Source organism: Helicoverpa armigera, chromosome 7, assembly GCF_030705265.1.
Source record: "Helicoverpa armigera isolate CAAS_96S chromosome 7, ASM3070526v1, whole genome shotgun sequence".
Taxonomy (NCBI): Eukaryota; Metazoa; Arthropoda; class Insecta; order Lepidoptera; family Noctuidae; genus Helicoverpa; species Helicoverpa armigera.
In genome coordinates, this window is record NC_087126.1 from 1998161 (window position 1) to 2013981 (window position 15821).

The 15821-nt window shown below is 34.8% G+C and overlaps 1 protein-coding gene across 4 annotated transcripts in view; it reads left to right on the forward strand.

Annotated features, from left to right (window-relative positions):
• Nucleotides 1–15821, forward strand: part of LOC110382218 (axoneme-associated protein mst101(2)) — a 120709-nt gene that overhangs the window by 19993 nt on the left and 84895 nt on the right. The window contains exon 1 of one of the 4 annotated variants that reach the window (XM_049847564.2): nt 2991–3252. The exons of the other annotated variants lie outside the window; for them this stretch is intronic. The gene's annotated coding sequence lies outside the window, so the exon portion shown is untranslated. Of the gene's footprint in view, nt 1–2990; nt 3253–15821 lie in introns of those variants that run through there. 4 annotated transcript variants of the gene reach the window in all.

Here is a 15821-nt window from a genome sequence, read left to right on the forward strand (position 1 = left end):
AAGACTTGGTTTGGAAAATATACATTTTGTTCTCTGTTAAAATGCCCTTTGAATTCGCAGGTTTTAGAACAATTCGAGCTGATATACGAAGTTTTAAATAACCACATAATTTCGACCATTTGTTATTAAAACATTCTAAAAGTAAATGTAGGTAGGTACCTCTCGAGCACCCCCGAGCGTGAGAGAGTGCCTCGGGGCGCACGATAACCGCGCTACTTCGGGAGTGCCCGCTACGTAACTCATGTCGGGAATGTATGATATTTCCGAATTTTTACTTTATTACCCTTTAGTATATGGTTATGTAGGGTAATTAGTTTAGCTGGAATTTTGTTGGTGCTTTTTGAAAAGGTTCTTTAATACAGTAAGATTTAATTATTGACGTACTGAAAAGTATAGAAACATCTCTATTTTCATTATGGAAGATGGAATGAGAAACGAAGTTGTGAGACTATTCATACTAGTTACTACTTTAGTTTTGATTGAAGGCTGTACTGTCTTCTACGCACTTTCCTCCTAAAAACTTTCCTTTCCTTTCCTTCTCCAGCATAAAGATCTCTGAGTTCCGATGTGGTCTTCGGCACGCCTCTGGCCTGATTTTTAACAATTCCGAAGAATACTACACTTTCAAAATGTCGTGAGCATAAACCCAACTCCAATTTTCCTCTTACGATGTATCAAGTTATCCTTAAACTTGTTCAGGTCATATCACCTCACTTTTCTCACGGTTCTCTACTGTGTCGACGTAAATCTTATCGTTTCAAGAGTTTACGAGTACAGTAACATAAGCTGTGTTTTTTCGAAGAACTAGGTATGATGGCAGATTGGCTGTTTAGATAGCCTTTCTAAGCAAGTTTCTGCATTCGTAGTCACCATTCTGAATTATTGAACTGTTGAAATTGCTAAGATTTATTGTTTGTCTTGCTTATTGTTTTGCAAGTTTGTTCGACTCTGCCGATCTATTGCAGCGGCTGGTTGTAAATACGGATTGTCATTGCGATCTTTTTCAGATACGGTTGTGAAAGGATTTATTTATGCAGATGATGTAGGTTTTGTGTTGTAACGATTTGTGGGTATAGAATTTTCAATAATACTGTTTCCTAACCTTAGTCTTTAGAATCTGTTGTTCCTACTTATGCTATCGGCAAATCGACATTATGTTCTGAATTGTTGTTTGTGTTTAAATGTTTAAATTTACATTAAATGGTTAACGTAGCTTACAATCCAATGTAGTAGGGGCTAAGTATATTGCTAAATGTAACGCATCTGGTGAAGTGAGTCACTTAATGACCGAGGAACTTCATTAAAATCCTGGCCGTGAGAAGGAGAGCCAGGGCCACCATATTATGTAACCAATGTTTACGTACAAGTTAATTTTAGACAAAACATTTCCATTCCAGAATTATCGTGTTAAATGCTTCGTTAAATAAAATTGCTAGAAACATAGTAAAACAGATTGTGTACAGATTATATTTCCCAGTAATCTACACCACGTAAACGGTATTAGCAGTGAGTCGCGTTCGTAAAGTTTAACTCCTCGATTTGTAGTTTAGATACGCGCTTTTTTTAGTTCCGTTGCAATATACATAGATGAAGATACGAGTCTGTTATTGGTTATTGAAGGTTCTCTTTTAGATACTGATCGATATTCATTGTTGATAGGTTTTTGTGCTTGTAAACAATTTTTGTTAAAATCTTGTAATATTTTTATTAACCCAATGGATCTGCTTCAATGTTTTTATTGGAACTACTGAAAAAACTATGTATGGCCAGAATGTTAGATTGTCTATAGGTACGTATTTTGCCTTCATCTCATCTGCCTACCCGTTTCCCTACTCTGGTAGGGCTTCCAGTCTAACCTGATGCAGCTGAGAGCCTTTATAAGTGATAGGTTTTACAGACACCTTTTCGTAATTTTCATAAAGAAACTACAAAACAATGTAGCCCAAAAGCCTTACTGAACCCAACACTTAAATTCTACCAGTACTTTTGTTACAGTTAAATCATAGCATTGTCGCGTGCGTTTCGCGTAAAAACGTTACAGTTAAAGTTAACGCGAAGAGGGCCTGTTACACCATTACTTCGGTTATCTATATTGCGTATCATTTTACGATTACATTTTACGATTTTACGATACCGTTAAATAGAGACGGTTTTGGTGTTTTCAAAATTCATGGTTGTTTTGATGTAGAGCGTATGATTTTAAAATTATGTTTTATCTTGTGTTACGGGGTTTTTCCGGATTCCTATATTCCATTGCGATGAAGGAAAATACGATGTGTTTCCGGGTCCCTCCCAGCAGCGACTGAAAAACCTATGTTTTTTAATTATTTAACTCGAACAAAGTACTTATAACTTAATGTTAGTAGATACGCCCTTGTACTAGCTTCTATCTATGTTGTAATTCTGTAAATGAATGCGATAAAAGTGCTTTATCATGTTGCGACAGATTTTCTCCTGCAAATCGTTACGTGTTTGGAATTCCCGCAAGCCCGCCACTCTTTGCGACTACGTGAAACAAAAGCAAGGAATGAATTAATAAAGGGTTGAACCAGTAGGGTAACCAAGCTTGTCCATGTTACAACTTGTTATTTTGAAGAGTTTGAAAAGGGAGTTTACAAGTCACTGTTAACTATCAGAGCGTAGCTTTTCAGACTTTCATTCGACCTACTGAAATCGATTGCTGAAAATTAAACAGCAGAAATCGAGAAAGTACTTTCAAAAGGAAAAACGGGACTGCCCCTCGAAGGGATCTTACTCAAGTTCGATTCAAGTAGAGATCATAAATATCGACAACTTTTATCAGAACCGAAACCGTGTTATTTGCTCAACACTGCTTAAAGTGCTTTGTGAGTGGGCCACACACGACTTAGTTTATTCCAAAGGGTTATATACCACTTAGAAGTATGCGGGATCGTCATAAAAAACCGTCTCATTATCATGGATTCGTGTGGTCGCGCATCGTAGAGCGTTAAGTGCAGACGGGGTCGCCAGACCGATCCGAGTAGCGGTGGAGTGCGCACGCGTGGCGGCCATCTTGTTCCAACTGTCACTTGTTGTCCCGCGTTCCGTTTAAATTATAACGTTCGGCGACGCTGCGTGCGCTCAATCTTTCAATCGTCCGAAAAGTGTATTCTGTGACGTTTGTGATTAGTGCAATTTTTAATTATTTACCATTAATAACTCTGTGACTGTGCTACGTAGAGTCGTGATCTAACCTGTGGACTTCGTATTTCGGATTTACTTTCTATCGCTGTAAGTGGCCGTTTTATTATATTTAACTCGTTATGAAGTTAGTAGGTAACTGGAGAAAGTCCATCTTTAAGAGATTCTGTTACAATTGTCTACATATCACGATATTAGCATAGAAAATGTTCATCAATGGTGAATAATATTAAATCGATTTTGTGCATTGCCAATATCGGTCAGTGAATTAAATTAATAAATTAAACTAGAATTGTAAAAGTATCTGGGATATCTGGTGAATGTGAACGCAAAATAATTTGCGCAGAACATTCGACACACATAGAGTTAATTAACGGACGGTTAATACAGCAACAATTATCGAAAGCAACGAATCAATTGGAATAACTGAAAACACGAAAGAATTGTGCTATTCGTTATCACGGAACATTGGCGCATACATGACAGGAAACTATGTTATTACCGAGTTTATCGGTTCCTTTTGTGTATTAGTGATTAAAACCGTTGATCATGTTACTGTTTTTAAATAATTGTAGGGTAAATACGCCAAATGTCGGCCCCTTTAGCGATTTTCTGACTGCGGTTCGCTATAGCACCGTCAGTTTCCAACGAAAGATAGTTTCTGATGCGGTTTTGGATAGTTTAATTAATCTATTTCATGTTTAAAGGCATAAGATTGATATTTCTACGAAAATAAAAAAGTAATAAGGCTTAGATGCGTCGAGAACAGAAAAACCCTAAAGTCGGCCATTCACGGCCCAAGATCGGTCGCGTTTTTGCCAAATGTCGGCCGGGTATAGGGTGTTTCAAATTAAGGCAGTGACAAATATTATTTATTTTGGCAGAATTCTAATATAATACTAAGTATTCACTTGTAGTAAGTATTTATTACTAAAATATTTTTTTGTTTCCCCTAAACAAAAAAAGTCGTATTCACGACCAACCATTTATATTTTTTAAGCTAATAAGATCGGTTTAATAGATAGCAAGTCCCAAACCATAAAGCTACCATAAACATGCCTACAATACATTTATACTTAACTTCTTTACAATATAATAAATAAATAATTTCATTTAGAGAAAATGAAAAAAATATAAAAGTATTTTTTCATCAGCCTGTATAGTGGCGCTCGAGTTCGAGGCTGGTCGACATTACGATCTTTAATATTTCTAATGTCGGCCCCTATTTCTTGTACCTTATTTCTCGAGATTCGACTAATATCACCCCGGCCGTTATTTGGCTATTAAACGTAAAATAGATCTATTTGCCTATAAGCTTTGCAAATTCTCTTGTTAAGCCAACGGAATTAGTACAATAGGAATTTATTAAATAGACTGCATTTACTTTAAGTCGGCCACGGCCGAGAATCCGGTTTTAAGTCAAAACTGTTATCCTAATGGTGGCCTCCTATTTTTCCTTGAAAAATATACGCAAAACGCTGAAAAAACTAGCTTAAAATATAGTAAAAATAACCCATTAATGATAATCAAGCTTAAAACAAAAATAAATAAATGTTTTATCGTTCTAATATCAATCCCCAAAATGTGAGTTTTCACTTCGAGTAAGCTACTTTACTTGTGAATTTGATGTTTGAACGGCGCAATCGCTACTGACGCTCAGTGTGAGAAGAGTAAGTGACAGAATCGGATAGTAACGATTTGTACGTATAGAGTATAAATCAAGGTTGCACTTCGAGGAGCAAAACTGACACTTAATTACCTTTTGAATGAATGCAAGCTGAAAATGTACAGACGGCCGAAGTTTGGGGGGAGGCCGACATTTGGCATATTTACCCTAGCTTGAAGTTAAGCTTAACTGGTAATTTGTCGTTCTTATCGGAATAATTGCGATGCGAAACAGCTTGAAAAACAGCGGAAAATATAAAGTAAATTACAGGCTATCAATTAGTAAGGTCTGAATCATAAAATTCTGCATTACCCAATCATTGTTTCAGTTTACACCTTTGTTTTTCATAAACATTTATTTAGGTTTTCAGCTGTACCTAGAATTTAGGCGATGGCTTATTAGCGTGAATGCTGATTAAATACCTAATAGTAATTATTTAGGTTGTCACGTTTTCGTGTTTTGTTACATTAAAACTTTTGTATTTATTGGAATTATTATGACTTGTTTCAGACGTCTGGTCGTCTGTAATTGGATTATGTGCGGTGTTGTGGGTTTTCGTTCTAACCCTTGCTTTTTAACTGTACCTAGTTACCTTACTGTAACTCAACGCTCAACTAGTAGGTACCTAGGTAGTATTTTCATTCTGGTAGTCCCAGACTCAGCCAGCTGAATCAGACTAAACCACCTAATGATGGCCCAACTTATATATTTTTTTACATTTAATAACACTAAGTACCTATTCGTATGATACCTCAAACTCGTTTGTGACTATGTCAGCATGGGATTGCCCCATTATCAAATTATGAGTCACGTTTATATGAAGCATTACAACCACAAGTTTATTTGTTTACAATATTCTATGTAAATTAGTAAATAATAAGCCTACAAAAGCAACCTACAAGTAAGAATTCATATTTATTGTAGCTTTTATTTTCCAGCAAGTTTTTTTACCACTTGCAAAATTACTTACAACTTTCTAAGAAATATTAATCTTTACTCTAAATTCATGTGAAAAAACTGAATCCAGCACTTTTTATGCAACCTTTACTTACGAAAGCAGCAATAGGCAGTTCTATAAATGATTAAATTGTAACAATTTCTCACGGTTTTGCACGATATGGTTGTTTAAAATCAAATTGACATACTTATTAAATAATAATTGAGCTTATATCCGACGCATTATAAATTCCGGTCAGTCAATAGTAAGAATTCGCTATAATAAATTACTGTCATTCACATCGGCTTGTAAGAACTTTCTACTTGGGCCCGCTCAGGAAAGCCTTTAAATAATTGTTTTCACACGTTACCTATAACGTATTTATTGTTTTTATGTAAAATATTGTTCCTCGAGAAATTCAGTATGTTTGGTGGAATTTTTTTTCTTTCTGGGTTAGATGAAAGTTAGATCGCAGAGGCAAAAGAAGATAGTTAATTTGTTAAGATATGATTTGCAATAAAACTTTCAAACATATGACCTCGTTCATGATAAGAAACTAGATTGATGATTATATTAAGATATAAATAATATTAAAATGCATGCTATAAAATAACCGGCCAATCCACATTCTACAGGAGTATCCGCCAAAAGCAGCCGTAGAAGTATTTTTTTTTCGCAATTCAATACACAAAACATCTTGTTATTGTACTTGTTGCATTCATCAAACATGAATGAACGAATATTTACAAACAAATTCGATCAAAATGCCTTTGTTGCCAGTCATAAGCATGGCTTCAGTAAATATTATGATCGCAGTTTAAAATGTCGACAAAAACAATTCGAAAGTTTCGATTTGTACTACATACTTTGATAAATTCATAATATTATGTCAAACATGCAACATTGGCGAACTGAATACAAACATTATAAGGTTTTACAAAATGTTTACTGTCCATCGCAAGCTTTACTTATAACAAAGTTAACCATACTTTAACTCTATGAGAAGAAGTATTACTAGAGCAATGAACTAATAAAACAACAGAAGAAGTTCCAACAAAAGGGCTTAATATAAACACAAACAATATCTCATCGGAGTCCAATAATGAAAATGCAACAAGCAAAACTAAAAACTAAAATGGCACAATGATTTATGGAGCTTCGTCGATAGATCACGTTGGGCACGCAACTCCGACGTGGTGTGTCAAACAAAACGAACATGATTTGATGACAGACGGACGGACAAGTTGCTCCGACTAGATCTCAAAAGATTCAAGGTTTGATTTTTCTGTAACGTGACATATGTTGAGTATCCTTCAGAATTTGGTGGTCTGAACAATGGTTCGGAACACTGATGGAATTTTTAAATTGGACTCGTAGCTCCTGAAACACGCTCGTTCAAGCAAACAAATTGATTCTTCAGTTTTAAAATTTTCGTATACATTTAAATAATCATTAAACTGCAATCAATATTGAAATCAAAATGCAGTTTACAATAACTAGCCCACATTATAGTAGGGGAGGCCTAGAAGGGATTTCGGGATTTACTCAAGCGCGGCAGATTAGTATATAGGGAGGTACCTATTACCCCATTTAACACCTCCACCAAATATAAGCCCTGTATATGCAGCCGCGCGTCTAGAATAAAGGATCAGATTAGTAAAAAAAAATTTATCATCTGACATTCTCCAGCGCGTCAGATTAAGATAGGGTAAGTTAGTTATATGCTAAAAAGTGTATATTCCACTAATCTGACAATTTGCGATTGACGATAAGAAGTAGGAAGGTTACAAACTTGTAAAAAAAAAACGTCATCTTGACTTTCTCGAGCGCGGCTATTTTTTTTTTTATTTTGAAGGGAGTAATTCAACGTTCACGAAAAATATAAAATCTGACGATTCCCGTAAGCCGAAGTAAGGAAAATTAATCGATAAAGTTTAAAGCGTGCAGCTACGTGATGCCGGTATTCTCCTCCCAAGTTTCTATTCCTCTCTCTCTTTTTTCAATTCAATTCATTTGCAATAAGTGTTAGTACATTTTGGGTCTTAAATAATCTACACTAATATTATAAAGCTGAAGAGTTGTTTTGTTTGAACTCACTCGCTAATCTCAGGAAGTTACTGGTCATGGTATGCAGATATATTTTGTTTTTAACGAAGACGATTCATTTTATTGGATACTTTTGTTAAATACGTGTGCCTTCCAGTTGCATTGTTTGTCTATCGTGATACCGAGAAATGCCGTTTCGTATACTTCGCCTTTTTATACAGGTCGTGGTGGCCTAGTCATCCGGTTAACATTGGCTCTACTCTGCATAACGTGGTTCACAAATTACGCGAGTAGTGTCGCTTCATCAATGAAAGCAACTGCTACCTCTTTCTATCTGTTCTGCAAGAGTGGCAACGCGCAACTCTACTGGATGGTTTTAAACTAATAAATTAAGTCAAATTTATACGTATTTTTTTTTGTATGAAAATAGCTGGGAAAAAGGCTAGGCAGAGTATTTAGATTTTAGATTTATCTATGTGTATTAAATTGAATAAAAATAGTTTTTGTAAGATTTACGCGTAGATTATTTCCGTCAAGCCATGTTATTATAGATTCTATTGTATTGTTTATGACACATGTATATTTATCAATGTCATTATAATTAAATGTAATTATTATAGAAATGTATGTAATCTATGAGCAGATTGGTACACTCCGCTAATAGTAATGTCATATATATCATTGTATGTGCCTTCTTATCGATAACAACCTTTATTATAACAGCTTTGTTGAAATGTTTGTCCGTTCTGAGATATAGATCAAAAAGTGTGTAAAAGTTGATAGTACTTAGAAGACATACTCGTAGTAGCACTTAGATATTCCTTTAAAAACTTGAGATATCAATGGATTATTTAGTTTTAACTTTTACACACTTTTTGATCTATATCTCAGGACGGGTAAACGTCAACAAAGCTGTCATATTAAAGGTTGTTCTAGATAAAAAGGCCTATACAATGATATGTATGACATTGCTATTGGTGGAGTGTACCAGGTTCCGTATATTTGTGTCCATTGTCCTTTATGTTTTTCATACTTATTTGCTTATAAATAAAAGTTTTGTACTTCAAAGAATAGGTACATACTGGTTTATTTACTTGCAATTTTTTCAGTTCTTCAATTTGTTAAAAGGTTTGCAAAATAACTTTCCATTGTCAGATTAAGCGAATTCCTCCAGATAATCGTCAGATTATAAGATGATTACGTTAAGGGTACATAAATGAACCATATATATCTTAATCTGACGCGCTCGAGTATTTCAAAATGGCGATTTTTTTTGCAATTTCAAGTAATGGCCACGAGTTTAGGTCACGTCGAAATCGTCAGATTATTGCATAAGAGCCTTCGTTTTGGTTCACTTAACACCCCTTTCGATAATCTGACGCGCTCGATAAAATTTTTTTTTTTCCCATTTTTAACCCTTACCTACTACCACCCCCACCATGGAAACAGTCAGATTAATATACGTATGTATTCAAAATGACGTAGGGCGTGCATGCTACTAATATCTGACGCGCTCGAGTATGTCCATGCAACTGTTTTTTTTTACATTTTTGAAAGTTTATAGCCGCTCCACCCACCGATGAAAGTGTGTGTATGTCAGGACATTTTTTTCTTCTTATCATCTAAGCTTCGCAATCTAATAGGTCTCATTGACGCTCGAGTCACTCCCGATTTAGCACTCTCGCCTCCCCTACTATTATAGGAAGCGTGACGTAATATTTAACTAGTAAAGGAAATGCTTTGACCACTAGTCACGGTTGCTTGACCATACACCAGTTCGTACTAACTGAGCTACAATCGAAATTGTTGGACTTGGTCTAATGCTAGGAAATCCGTGAACACGGCAACTTTGTGCATATCTTAAAGGCGTATCAAAAATTATTAATATTTTTCTACAGCCTGAGTGCCAGAAAATCTCAGTTGCGGTGATTGTTCAACTTATTTTTGCCTTTTCCATTTTTCTAGAGCTTGAGTGCAAGAAAATCTCAGCAGCTAACTGCGATTGTTCCACTTGTTTTTGCCTGTACAGTTTGATAGGTGGAATTTTCAGGGAACATGAACGTGGTACTATAGAATACTTGCTTATCTAACTAAGAAGTAACCTAACTGCGATTGATACTTTTTAACCCCTTCCTGAAAGTCGTGTGAAGGGAAGGCAATACGCATTTAAAACATATACAGGAAGAAATTTACGTTGATGACATGTCTTGGAAAAATAATACATATGCCTTCAAAACGCATAATTGTGAAGGCAATATTCTAAGCTATTTGAGAATGTGCGTTAGAAGTCACTTCTCTAATAACCATCACGTTATGACGCTTCAAACTATTTCAATTAACATTTCTCATGTGAATCGGTATGGTCGCGTTCTGCATGCAAACGCTCAATTTGAGAATACCGTAGTACCACAAAATCACGAGGTGAAAGTCTATAAACTACCTTTTTGTAAGACATTTAATAACTGATAAGACAAGATAACATGCACTAGAGAGTAGAGATTACCAAAGATAACAGCTGTGTACATAATAGGCTACGATAAAACTGCAATGCCGAATAAAGAAGGTTGATTACAAACTCTCTATGGACCCACCACGTCGATGTCTATGGTTATTATTCATTGATTACACATTGATGTTGATGTTTTGTATCATTAATAATTTAGGTGTACGCATACGCATCGGCGTGGCTTTGATGTTGTAGAATTGAATAAAGGTGTATGTTGATTTATATAATTGAATTTTCTCTATCTTCAATGTTACAAAGGTAAATGTAATTTTGGTAGGGTATGTCATACGCCAATAAGGTTTAGTTTCCACAAAACAGTATAACTTGAAACTTAACGATTTCTTCAAAGGTATCATCATCATCATCATCAAAGAGTACGGTTTCTGAAATGTCAATGACCGTTGCAAGTGCTAATATTTTGTGTTCCGAAGTAAGAGGTTCTGCTTGCGGCCTTACTACTGTGTCTATAATTTTGTGGCTCCTGAACAATGGTAACGTGGGCAATAATGCACAGTTAAATAACTGTTACTTTCTGTATGTTTATTACGCCCAACTAAACAGTTAATTCATTCATAAATGTGTTAATTTAGACGCTGACGTTAGGATTTTATTCTCAACCTAGTACCGAATTGTTTGAATCGGTCTTTACGCAATGATTTTCAAGTATCGTTTGACCTGGTAATTATAATGCATGATTTGGATCATATGCAGTTGTAATTTGTGTTATAAACAATGCTAAGTATGTAGGAGCTAGCAAAAACAGAGGTCACAAACGTTCACCGTTCGCTTCTCGTCATGCCTCGACCTCGCTAGTTACAATTGTTCAGCAAACGGACGCGAAGTAGAAACATGACTTTATTGTTCTTTTTTAACATACACAGCTAGATTAATTCTTTGTTTGTTGTTTCAATAAATTCTTCATGTGGAATCTCATTGATAGTTCGAAACAAATAATATTTACTACTGTTTAACACATCATCATTTTGCCTTGTTTCATTCCTCGAATGCTAAGATTGCAGGTTCGTTAATGAGTTGCAGTCCATGTAATGATGTTACAGTTATTTTAAACTATTCATAACGGGACATTTCTGAAATACTTTTATAACGGAAATGTTTCTTAGTTTGAGTATAAAATTACGAACTCATTAAGGGTAGAGGCCTCAAGAAGTGGATATCATTTTTTTATATTTTATAACTCTTGACTTCTCACAACGAAAACTTAGGAAGTTTGTCTCTTTTAGAAGAATTTTTTGGTTTTAGTTATAATAGTATTTCCCATCCCAAGAGACTTATTATAAAACTCTTCTTCTACTCCGTCTATCATAGCGAGAAGTATGGATATATTGTTACTTCAAACATGCAAATTCAGCCATAGATGACTGCAACTTCCCATATTTTACCCGTTTATTTTCCCATAAAGGATCTTATCAAGACACTTAGGGTTTTGAATGCGTGCATTATATTCCATCGGCCATTGAAATCAATGAGTTGCAAGCTCAAGTGCATCTTACGTTATGCCGTTATGCGGGAACCTCGTGAGACTTGTTAAGACTAGATGTATGGCAGTGAATGGATTGCCGTCATATAAATAACTATATTTAATGTCAGTTAGCTACGTCCAATTATTTTGATGAGGACCCTTAGTTAGTTTAGTAGGTTTCTGTAAATTATGGGGTTATATTGTGCTCTCAAAGTCTGAATTCGTTATCTGCTTCTACCTCTATATTTCATCTGCGTTGACATCGCATAATATATGTGTAAGTATACCATTACATGTTTTTAATCCTTTACATACATGGATCTTTGTTTTTCTCTAAAGAGTTTACTTTAGCCTTCTCTAAGCAAGTTCTTTGCTCCAATCAGGCCCACATTTTTAGGCTTTACACACTCTTCTACACCTAATACCACCCGCCGTGTTGTTACGGATTTCTTCAGTAATTGATTATTATTGGTATTGCTTACTTCAGTTATTCAAGTTTTGTTGAGAAATCTAGTTCTTGCAGCAACAGGTGTACAATATCGAGTTATATCACAACATTCGTATTTGGTGCTTTTATCTTTTATTCATGCTTCAACTGTGAAATTGATTGTAAAAGTTCAAGTATTTTTATTTAATTTATTCTAATTGATGAATATTTTTCAGATTTTGATTATTGTATATTAGTATTTTGGTCTGTCATCTTAATTGCTACTGAACCAAACGTTTGCTCGTTGGAACTGTTCCATTCATCTTCAAAATCTATAGATCTAATTTTGTAATTGCATCTCAAGTTTCAATATCTAACATATTACATACGCACTCTAGTATCTCAGTATATGTTCGTATCAGTTTCCCTAGTTCGTAGTGTTGCGTGTCATTACGTCGCTCGTACATTTCAGCCTCGCCTTGGTTCGCCGCTCCGCTGTAGAAATCGCCAGATATACGCAATTATATCTATGTTCATTTTCTATTTATTGTTGTTAACGTTTTGTACGTTTGACGGTTGGCTGAACTTTATCTGTTGTAAGTTGTATTTGATTGTTACCTATATGTCATTATTGTCATTTCATCATCATCAGCATCTGTTAGGTTACCTACTATTCGAAAATGACCTTTCTGTACTTCCAAGTAAAATTCTAGGACAATATTTTTACTGATATTATATCGTTTGTCACAATCATGATAAATAATATTACCAAAATCATGACGCGTGTGTCACTTGACCAATTCTGCCAGTATGTCAATTACTTAATCACGAGTGCATAACAAATGACTCGCGAGTTGACTTAGTGCTCTTATTTAACGAATTCTGATGTCACATTATACAATTTTAGATTGGCATCTTAATTGACACCTAATAAGCTAGCCGCAAATAGAACAGAGCTAATTGTGTTTGAATAGCTACGTTGGAATTTGATGGATGAGTAGTTATCATTCCATTAATGTTTTGAAGTTCTTTGGATACCTAATTAGAACCAGTTTGTGGTACGAAACAAAGGGACGCTGAAAGGGCATTACTTATAGATTCCGATACAGAAGCAGGTGCTTGAGTACAATGACTTTGGAGACGAGCAGGTGGATATTTGGCCTTTCTTTCTTCCATTTAAAAGTTAATGAGCATTTCTTTGGACCAGTATTAAAGTCTTCGGTGTTCATAAATGTTTTATGACCTAAAATAGTTAATGTCAGAATACATAAATAATTACTTTGTAATGTGTTCAAAAACAAAAGAAAGTTGCATGTATCAAACATTTTCAACATCAGACAGAAAATTCATCGTAAGACTTATTTTTTTCAGACTTTGTTTAAAGCACATAGTGATGTGATGGGCATCCAAAAAGTTTTTCTAGAATACTAGTAGGTGGCCAAGGTCAAACCAATTTTGGAAGCTCATCGGAGATCGACCCCATATTCGTTTGTCTGTATGTAGGTGTACCAAACAATGATTCACAATATTGCAAATAGGTAAATGTTGCTTGCATAACATTTGTTATAGCTATAACGCTAATCATGATATTTTATGTGAATATTCAGGCGGTCACATGGTTTTGCATGTGCTGAAATGTAAGCGGGAAGGAAAAAGCCGGTAGCGATTTTGTACCTATGCGATTATGCTAGCTGTAATATTTTAGAATAGTATTAGGAACCTATATATTATTACAATATATTTGCAATAATAGAAGTAATTTTTCATTGTATTTTTTAAAGCAACGTGGCTTTATCTTCTTGTGTGAGCGTTTCTACTTTTTATGATAGACGGTACCTATGTGTTGTCCTTATGTCATGGCATTTTGGTTAGCCATCTTTATGAGTGATTTTTATTTGCTTTATAAATATTGATATTATTCCTCCAATTATAAATTCTCACACCTTTCACAATACTATTATAACAGTGAGAGAAGATTCAATATTCCGCAACAAAATACCAAAGGTCGATCCAGTCAGTTTGTGAAATAGGCTAGAGTCTAGTCTAGACTTCTGTTAACAAAGCTTACTCAAACGCAGCGGCTAATATAAATATCAGGCTTGCTACACCAAACGTGTTAAGACATATGTTATGATTTGTTACTCAGGTTTTTTAAATTATCACTTCATTAACTTGTGATACAATACCTGACATATTTATCACATTTTACAATTCAAAATCATATAAACTACCATATTTTATTGCATTAGTGTATTCAAAACTTAATAATATTGATCGTGGCAGTTAATTAAATGCTTCTATGACTAATACTGTATATTTAGCAATGGTGAGCCAAAAGCTAATGACTATTTTCATAATTGACTTAGGCATGTATTTCGTTTAGGAGATTAGATCACTGGATCGTGTTTTCGCAACGATAAACACAGGATACCTACTTTCTAAAGGTATTATAGTAATTAATTATAAGTGGACTTTGAAAGATTGCTTAAATTGACTAAACTTTCAGATAAGATCGTGTGAAATATCTAAATCTAATTTGTAGTATGGTTAACCAACTTCACACCACAAAAGCCAATTTTAACGAATGGTAATGAAAGTAAAACACAGAACCATTCAAAAAGCTTTTCTATCAATTTTCCAACATAAGCGGATCTTAAAACAGGATGCACAGAACGTGATGAAAATGAAAACTGTGCTCGTTCACGCACAGAATACACAACACTCGTACAATACAATATACATAAACACCTTAATTGACAAAGAAAGTTTAACGTAGGGGAAACACACTTTCTTGGCCATGACCTTCCCGAACAAACACTTAGTTGATACGACAGATGCTTATCTCGTGATGTTATGTGGTGATAGTATTTTGACACGTTAGACGCCCGTCAATAATTTGGAGACCATATTGTGGTGACATGTAGTGTTCAATACTCTAAGATAAATATACTGTTTCATGAAAGTGATACACTCGCTAATGAATGTGAACTTTGAGATAGAAATGCATTAATTTCAAATCAAACATTGATTTATTACATGATCTGTAAATAGATTTAATGCAACCAAAAATGTAGGTGAATATCGAAAAAGTTTAGTAATAGAATCTCCTCATTTGTGGTCTATTACAAACCCAGAAATCTTCAGCCGGTAAGAGTGTACTACCGTTGATAGTACTTACACATGATGTCGAACTAAAAGCCTAATCGTTTCAAGGAAAGTGCCTGTACTTACTTCCCCGCTCATTAAGCTGGTCAACCATTGTGGTGAGAACACTGAGCCGTGTCAAACGAGGGAAAACCATACGGAAATCTTGTCACATGATCAGAGAACTTAATGAATATGTACGTACGGGAGAAACGATTACTTAGGTACTTTAAATGCTAGTGGACTGGCGAGACATAAAAAAAAAAAAAAGTTGATGGAATCATTTGTGTTGGAGTGGTTTAAAAACTTGCGTTTCATGCGTACTAAGTAAATGAGGAAAATTAAAAAAATTGGAGTAAGCTCTAAATACATAAACAGCCTAGTATTGCAATCGGCATAATTGAAATGTAATTTAATGAATGCATAAATGCGAATGTATGCTTTAGATACTAC